This window comes from Octodon degus, unplaced genomic scaffold (genome assembly GCF_000260255.1).
Source record: "Octodon degus isolate 3935 unplaced genomic scaffold, OctDeg1.0 scaffold00301, whole genome shotgun sequence".
Taxonomy (NCBI): Eukaryota; Metazoa; Chordata; class Mammalia; order Rodentia; family Octodontidae; genus Octodon; species Octodon degus.
This window is the reverse complement of record NW_004524877.1, coordinates 804,441-813,519: the sequence shown is the minus strand read 5'-3', so window position 1 is coordinate 813,519 and position 9,079 is coordinate 804,441. Positions and strand designations below refer to the sequence as shown.

The following is a 9,079-nucleotide window of genomic DNA, read 5'->3' as shown; positions in this document are numbered from 1 at the left end:
CCACTCTGCGCCTGGGCTGGGACTGGTCCCGCAGGCCAGGAGTGATTATTAAGGTCAGTGTTTGCAGTTTTTTTTTTCCCCCCACTGAAGCAAGCTCCTTGGAGTGTTCTCTCCTTGGTTTTCTGTTTCACTGGGGTAAACTAGTTTATTTACACTTTACCTAGCCTCTCCAGTCACTGATTCTACTCATGTCTAAACTTGATTTTTACTACAACCTCTACTTGTTTTTATTTTGTTTTGTTTTGTTTTTGGTACTTAGCGTTGACACGCTTTTTTTTTTTTTTGGCAGAACTGGGGATTGAACTCAGGCCCTTGTGCTTGCCAGGGAAGCGCTTATTTCACTGAGCCATCTCCCCAGCCCCTCCCTCCACTGTTTTTAAGAACAACTTTAGGCTTGCAATTTTATGTATTTGGTACAGGGCCTGCAGGGTCTCACTACACAGATCTGACTCATAGTTATTCTCCTGTTTTCAGCTTCCCAAGTGCTGGCATTACAGGTGTGAGCCACCATGCGCAGTCTCAGTTGCCGTCTCAGTGTGCTCTGGATGTGGGGCCAGCATGGCAGGCCTGGGATTGAATCCCAGCTGCAGCGCTCTGCCGAAGCAGGTGCTTTAGTCTGCTGAGCTATCTGGTCAGCCCAGGCTTGCATTTTTTTCATACCAGTGGCAAATGAAGTCAGTTCTGGAAAGAGATTCTGGAAGCTACTTGCTTTCAAGCCATTGTCTCCAGCCAGGCATAATCTCCTAGCCACAACTTTGAAGCTGGGGATGAGGAGAATGGTGCATTGCTGAGTGATAGGCTTAGCTGAGTGTTAGTTGGAGAAGGTGGGAGCATGGACTTGCCTTTCCTGTTTGTATAGAACCAAGCCAGGGTCAAGATGATTGAGGCCTCATTCTGAGCAGCAACCATACCTAAGGTAGATTCTTTGTGATTCAACTGGTGCTGTGTGGAAGAATGGAGCCACTGCTTTGTAGAAAGAGTAAACCAGATCTTAGCTTCAATGACAGGTTACTGGGAGAAAGATTCTTTTTTCTTCTTTTTTTTTTTTAATTTGGTGGAACCAGGGATTGAACTCAGGCCCTTGTGCTTGTCAGGGAAGCGCTTATTCCACTGAGTCATCTCCCCAGCCCCATGGGAGAAAGATTTTTAAAAGTTGACAATCTGCCCTTCCCAGGGAGATAGCATTTGGACTAGGAACTTAAGGAGGGGGCTTCTACTGATATTAAGTGGAGTTTCCATTTCATTGAACTGGGATAAAGAGGCAGAGATCTTGTTCTGCTGAATTCACCATGGGCTCTTGCTGTTCTTTTTTGTTTTTTTAATTTTATTGAGAAACAAATAGCAATGAGACAGCTTCAAAACAGGTTATTAAGACAGTTATAATAATACATTGCATATTATTGTCTTTGTAGTAGTTATTCATAGTACAAGATGCAGACATGATATCCTGTTCAAACACTTTTAGTACAAATCTTTCTTCTCACTGAAGTAAGGGAAAGTAGCTAATATCTCTTGCTGTTCTTACTAAGCTTTTGGAGATATTCTGCAGTAAATGTTATTTTATTTGCTCTATGTCCCGAGACCATTTATAGGGACTTTAAATGGTTTTCCTTTTTATCATTTTTTTCCAGTTTTTCTTGGGAGTATATTTCTTTGTTTTTATTTTTTAAAGAGAGTACAAATTAGAATTAAAACAAAATATTTCAAGTGATACAGAATTTCGCTTAACAAAGTAATGTGAATTTCGTAGTATTTTGTGTAATACATAGTGTTGTCTTCTAACCAGGTATTCATATTACCAGATATATGCATATAAAATTGGAAGAAGAAAAAAAAAGGACTAAATGTATAAAAAATTAAATGAAACAGTGCAAACACTTGAAAAAAGGAGATAAAACAAAGTATTATCTTCTCCTTTTCTGTAGACCAGCAGAAATGCACAGTACAACTGTCCAAACCATCCTGATTACATACATAGATGAATCTCTTTCCCTCACTCCATCTCCTGTCCTCCTCAACTCAGTAACCCTTTCCATTTGAATAAGTTCACTCACTTTTTCCAGTATCTGTTGTACCTTCAGGTTCCATTTTTCGCTTTCAAGTTCTCACACTAAGGACACAGTACGATGTTTGCACATGCAGATCTGATTTATTTCACTTGAAAGTATGTTCTGTAGTTGCATCCATTTGCTGACAAAAGATTCAAATTTATCCTGTTTTATAGCCGAATAATACTCCATTGTGTAAAATACCACATCTTCTTTATCCTATTCTTTAACTGATGGGCATCTGGGTTGTTTCCAGGATTTAGAAATGACAAATTACGCTGCCATAAACTTGGGTGCACATATATCGCTTTGGTCTGAGGTTTTCAGTTCTTCTGGAAAAGTACCCAGGAGAAGAATAGCTGGCTTGAATGAGATCTCCAATCCTAGCTTTTTAAGGAATTTCCACACTGATTTCCATTGTGGTTATACCAGTTTGCACTCCCACCAACAGTGGGGAAGGGTTCCTTTTTCTCCACAGACCATCCAGCATTTGTTATTGGCTGACTTCTTAATGTTAGCCATTCTTTCTGAAGATGGATTCTTAGTGTTGTTTTAATTTGCATTTCTAGAATGATCAATGATGATGAACTTTTTTTCATATATTTACTTACCATTTGTATTTCTTCCTCTAAGGAGTGATCCATGCTCCTGGATAGGAAGAAAATGGCCATATTCCCAAAATTGTTACACAGATTTAATGTAATCCCAATTAAAATACCATTAGTGTAGCTCACAGAGCTAGAGAAAACTTTCCTCAGATTCATTTGGAACCAGAAGAGACCAGAATATCAAAAGCAATCCTGGGAAACAAAGGAAACCGGGGAGATATCACAATCCCTGACCTGAAATTATACTATAAAGTTATTGTGATAAAATTAGCATGGTACAGGCAGAGAGGCAGACCTGAGGATCAGTGGAACAGATTAGAAGATACAGACACAACTGCAAACACACTCAGCCACCTTGTCTTTGATAAAGGGGCCAAACATGCTCACTGGAAGAAAGCCTTTTTAATAAATGGTGCTGGAAAAACTGGGCTTCTTCATGCTGAACCCTAAAACTAGACCCATGCCTATCACCATGTACAAATCTACAGTCAAAATGGATCAAAAATTTAAATAATTAAGACAGAAACACTAAATCTTCTGGAGCAAAATATAGGTAAAAGTCTTAAAAGGCATAGGAGTAGGTGGTAAAGGGTAGTTCTTGAACAAAAACCAAACTGCATGGGAAGTGCTTAAAAGAATCAATGCTTGGGATCTCATCTTTTTGAAAAGTTTTTGCACTTGAAATCTACAACAGAGTAAAAAAGAAAACCCACAAACTGGGAAAAAAAATTGTAGCTAACTATCCCTGTGACAAAGGCTTTCTAGCTAGAGCATATAAAGAATTAAAAAAAATTAGGCCCCTCAAATTAAGGACCCAATCCAAAAATTGGCATCTGAGATGGGGAGTATATTTCAAGATGCTCCTTATATTTTTGTGCTGAATGTAGAACTCTTTATTTGTTTTTGACTGGTTTATGCCTTTTGGCCTATTGTATGCAGCAAAGCAACCTGCTCTTTTTCTGATTTGTAGGAGGTATTCCCAATGATGTCTGGCATATCTTTTATTTTAGTATATTTTATTTGTGTACTCCATTTAGTAGTCATTTTGGGTAAATACTGTTTTCTGTTTTCATTTGTTGGCTCAGGCCTCATTGACTACTGTACATTTTCTTTTCTTTTTGTCTTTTTGAGACAGAGTCTCCCATACAGTTCAAGCTGGCCTTGAGTTCACTTTGTAGCAACAATCGTCTTGCCTCAGCCTCCCAGGTGCTATGATTACAGGTGTGTGCCACCATGCCCCGCTCTAATGGACTACATTCAAAAGCTTTAAATTATTCTAATAAAAAATGGACTCTTTCTAATTTCTGACGACTGCTGGAGTTAACCAAGTAGAGAAAATTTAAGACACTTTAATTGTGACCTTCATATTAACTCAAGTGGGAATATAATTACATTAAGTGAATAATTATCCTACTCTGCTTTTTGGAGATCTTAGTTCACATTTAACTTTAAAAAACCATATGTATGAAGAAATTATACTGATTACTGAACAGATGCAAAATTTACTAAGAATGAACAGAATTTGCAGGGGAAAAGTCAGGGCTTATTTTTTCTTTTCTTTTTCAGTACTAGAGATTGAAGCAAGAGGTCTCATACCAAGTTATATCCCCAGCCCTTTTTCATTTTTTATTTTGAGATAGAGTCTTGCTAAGTTGCCCAGGCTAGATTTGAATGTGATTCTCTTGCCTTAGCCTCTCAGAGCGCTGGCATTAAAGTGCACCACTATGCCTGGCTAAAAGGATAGCTTTAAGTAGGTAATTTAGCAATGAACTCAAGAGTGGGAGGTAATTCAGTGACATTTAAAGTACTTGAAGGATGATTATTCAAACTGTCTTAAACCTCTTGATTTGTAGGCCGTATTCGCAATGATGTCTAGCATACCTTTCATTTTAGTATATTTAATTTGTGTATTACAGAATTAAATTCTGTATAATAGCTATATATCTATGCTATTTTGTGTGTATATATATATTTTTTTCACTACCAAATGGTACTTCATTTATATCCCCCTTTTTTGTTTACTTTTGTCCGAGATGGGTATTCCATTGCCATTCATATATTGTAGGTTTAATTATTCAAATTAAAATCTGTCTTTCTAGCAGCTCAGTGATAACTTCAGTCACTTGAAATGTTGGGTTATACAAAGACGTAGACTTACAGGAAGAGAGATTTTTAAGAACTTTACTTTTTATTAGTATATATATACAATACATAATTATTACATTTATTTTTGGGAAATATATTAGTTTCAAACCCCTCTCCCTATACCACCTTCCTGTTTTGCCCTTCTCCTTATCTCATTTCCACAAAGTCTACCTCCCTGTTTCTTCCCATATCTCTTATGTTGCTCTTTAAATTACTTATATGATATTTAACTATATGATATTTAATCTGTGTCTGATTTATTTTACTTAGTAAGATGGGCTCAAATGCATTACTTTCCTACTATCCACACACACACACACACACACACACACACATATATATATATATATATATATATATATATATATATGATAGGGGCCATGTTCTTAATTTAGCTATTGTGGATTGTGATGCTGTAAACATGGGTATGCATGCATCACTGTAATATGATGACTTAAATTCTATTTGGATTATTACCAAGAGAGAGGTTTGTCTGGGACAAATGAAATTTCTATTTTTTTAGTTTTTGAGCAATCTATGCAGTACTGATTTGCATAGTAATGGCCATAGTTTGCAGTTTTTTATTTATTTTTATTTTTTATATTTATATGAATTTTATTGAGAAAGAAGTAACAATGAGACAGTTTCAAAACAGGTTAGTAGGACAGATACAATAATTAATACATTGCATATTGTTTTGTAGTAGTTATTCATAGTACAAGATGCAGACATGATATCTTGTCTAAACTATTCAAAACTTTCTTCTCATTGAACTAACAGAAAGTAGCTGTATATCTATGCTATTTTGTATAAACACACACACACACATATATATATATAAATAATTTTTTCACTACAAAATGGTCCTTCATTTATATCCCCCCTTTTGTTTACTTTTGTCAGAGATGGGTATTCCATTGCCATTCATGTATTGTAGGTGCATGATTTCAACAAAGTAATCCAATATAGTCCAGTAGTCTATAATAGTAGTGGATTATCTGCATGACTGGCAATGTCAGAAGTTGTTGACTTGAGCCTTTTACGGCTCAGCATATTAATATGACTTTACTTTTTATACCTCGTGTTTATACTTTTCTGCTGGATGGTTAAGACCAAGATAAAGCAAGACCTATATAACAAAAAATGTAACTTTTGTACCTGACAAGGTCAGTCAAATCCCTTCAGGATTTATCCTGAAACCCTGTACAGCAGTTTGTAGATCTTTTGTCAGTGTCAGCCATGTGGATGAGTCACGGCCATTGCTTGACCAATTTCCTCTCTGTGAAAGCCTGAGAGAATGTTTTCTCTCCAGGTGCAGTTTAACCAACAATGTAGAAGGGTTCCGTTTTCCTCACTGGCATTTTTTAAAATTAGTACCCATTTGTCATATATCCATTTTACAGTCACCTTGGGAGTGGGTACATGTACATGATATATATTGTTTCTTTTTTAACCCCTTTCCTCATCCCTCTCCCTCCCTCTCCCTTTAATTCCCCTTTCTTCATTTTCATTTTTGATATTGTTAGTCTTAGTTTATGTTTATGGCATGTGATATCTATATTCCTTGAGGTTACTAGGTTCCTGTACATAGTATATCTTTATTGTACTTATTTTCCCTCATCCTTTGGCTCTGGTCTCTTGTACCCTTTTCATTTGCAAGAGATCCATCTCCTTGTCTCCTTCTATCCATCCTCTGTTACTCTCTTTATTTACAATTTGCCTTATTCAAAGGATAGATACCATATGTTATTTAAACTTGTGTGCCTTGCTTATTTCACTCAACATTGTATTTTCCACGTTCAACCATTTTCCTACACATGACTCAAATCTATTCTTTTTATAGCTGAGTAGTATTCTGTTATGTATAGATAGCCACATTTCCTTTATCCATATATCTGTTGATCAGTATGGAGACTGTTTCCAGGATTTAGCTGTTATGAATTGTGCTGCTGTAAACATTGGTGTCCATTTATCACTATGGTATGATATCTTTAGATTTTTGGAGAAGATACTAGAAGGGGAATAACTGGATTGTATGGAATTTCTCATATGATGTATTTATTTATTTATTTATTTATTGAGCCAGGGTCTCACAGTGCAGAACAGGCTGGCTTTGAAGTCTCAGAGATCCCCTTGCTTCAGCCTCCAGAAGGCTGGGATTACAAGCATGCACCACCATACCCAGTGGAATTTCTAATTTTACTTCTTTAAGAAATCTCTATACTGATTCCATAATGGTTGCACTATTTTACATTTCCACTACCAATGTAGGAATGTTTTCATTGCAGCCATGTTAGCCTTTGTTATTTTTTAAATTTTTTTATTTCTTGATGATTGCCATTCTTTCTGATATATGATGGTGTTGTAATGTTTTAATTTGCCCTTATGAACTGCCAGAGATATTGAACAGCTTTATATATTTACTGGCTATTTGTACTTCTTGTGGGAAGTGTATTTTCAGTTCACTTGCCCATTTTTGTCAAAATAGCTGGCAAATATTTTCCCCATTCTTAGATTGTCTCTTCACTGTACTAATTAATGTACAAAAGCTTTTTGCTTTTTTTGTCCTGAGAATGGAGCTCACAACCTGATGCTTGCCAGGCAGGTACTGTGCCACTGAACTATATCGTTGGCAGAAGCTTTTTAATTTGATGTAATCTTGGTTATTTCCTGTGCAATTGAGGTTCTCTTTACATAAACCTTTCCAACATCCATTACTTCAATATCTTAGCTATTTTATCTTCTAGTAGAGTCAGTGTTCCAGTTTTAATATTTAGATCTTTGGTCCACTTTAATTTTAGTACATGCTGGGAGACATAGGTCAAGTTTCAATCTTTTGCGGATACTCAGTTTTCCCAGCAGCATTTGTTGAATGTTTTCCTCTAGTGTATGCTTTTAACCCCTTTGTTGAAGATTAAATAGATGAATGTGTCTGGGGATGTTTTTATATCCTCCATTCTGTTCCATTGATCTGTATGTTTTTTTTGTTTTTTGTTTTTGTTTGTTTCATTACCAGGACATTTTTATGACTGGTGCTTTGTAGTATAGCTTTAAGTCAGGTATTATAATGCTGCTCTTGCTATTCTGAGTCTACTATGGTTCCATATGAATTTTAGGATTCTTTTCTTAGGTCTGTAACATATGCCGTTGTTATTTTGATTGGGCTTGCATTGTATCTGTATCACAGTTTGGAAATTATGGCCATTGTGACAATATTGGTCCTGCCTTTCCAGGAATAGAGGCTATTTTTATATTTCTTGATATTGTCTTTTATCTCCTTGTTCACAATAGTTTGAACTGTCTGCATCTCTGTGATAAAACATACTTGGTCATGATGTATCTTTTTGATGATGTGTTGCATTTTGTTCACTAATATCCTATTAAATATTTTTGCATCTATGTTTGTTAAGGAGATTGGCCTTTGGCTTTTTTAATTGGGTCCTTATCTGATTGTGGAATCACAGTGATGCTGCCTTCCCTGAATGAATTTGGAAGCACTTCATTCATTTTAATTTCTTTAAAGAGATTGAGAATTGTAGGTGTTATACTTAAAAGATGATAGAGCATAGTTCATGTTCTGGGCTTTTTTGATTGCTAAGTTCTTTATTACTGTCTCAATTTCATGGCTTGTTTTTGGGTTGTTCAGCATTTTTGTGTGTTCTTGCTTTTGCTTTGCCAATTTGTATCTAAGAATCTTCAGAATTTCTCAATATGTTGGAACACAATTTTCATAATAGTTACTGTCTTCTATATATGAAGAATGTCTGTTGTGATTTCATTTCTAATTGCATTGATGTGAGTCTTTTCTGTACTTCTCTTGATAATTTGGGCTAAAGGTTTATTTTGTTTTTTTCTTTCAAACAGGCAGCTCTTTGATTCACATATTCTTTTTTTTTTTTTTAGTACAGGGTCTATGGGGTCTACAGGGTCTCACTGTATAGATCGGACTCGTAGTGATTCAACTGTTTTCAGCCTCCTAAGCACTGAGATTACAGGTGCGTGTCACCACTCCCAGTCTCAGTCACTGTCTCAGTGTGCCCTAGGGCACGGCATGCCCAGGATCAAAACCTGGCTGCTGCACTCTGCCTAAGCAGGTGCTTTAGTCTGCTGAGCTATCAGGCCAGATCACTTTTTCTTTATATTGTATTTTCTTCTCCATTTCTTTTTCTCTCTCTCTTTTTTTTTTTTTCTGGCGGAACCGGGGATTGAACTCAGATCCTTGCGTTTGCCAGTCAAGCGCTTATCCTACTGAGCCATCTCCCCGGCCCTCTCTCTCTT

The 9,079-nt window shown here is 36.3% G+C and overlaps 1 protein-coding gene across 1 annotated transcript in view; it reads left to right on the top strand.

Moving 5' to 3' along the window:
• Abcb7 (ATP binding cassette subfamily B member 7) overlaps positions 1-9,079 on the top strand; it is a 272,876-nt gene that overhangs the window by 12,970 nt on the left and 250,827 nt on the right. The window lies entirely within an intron of this gene.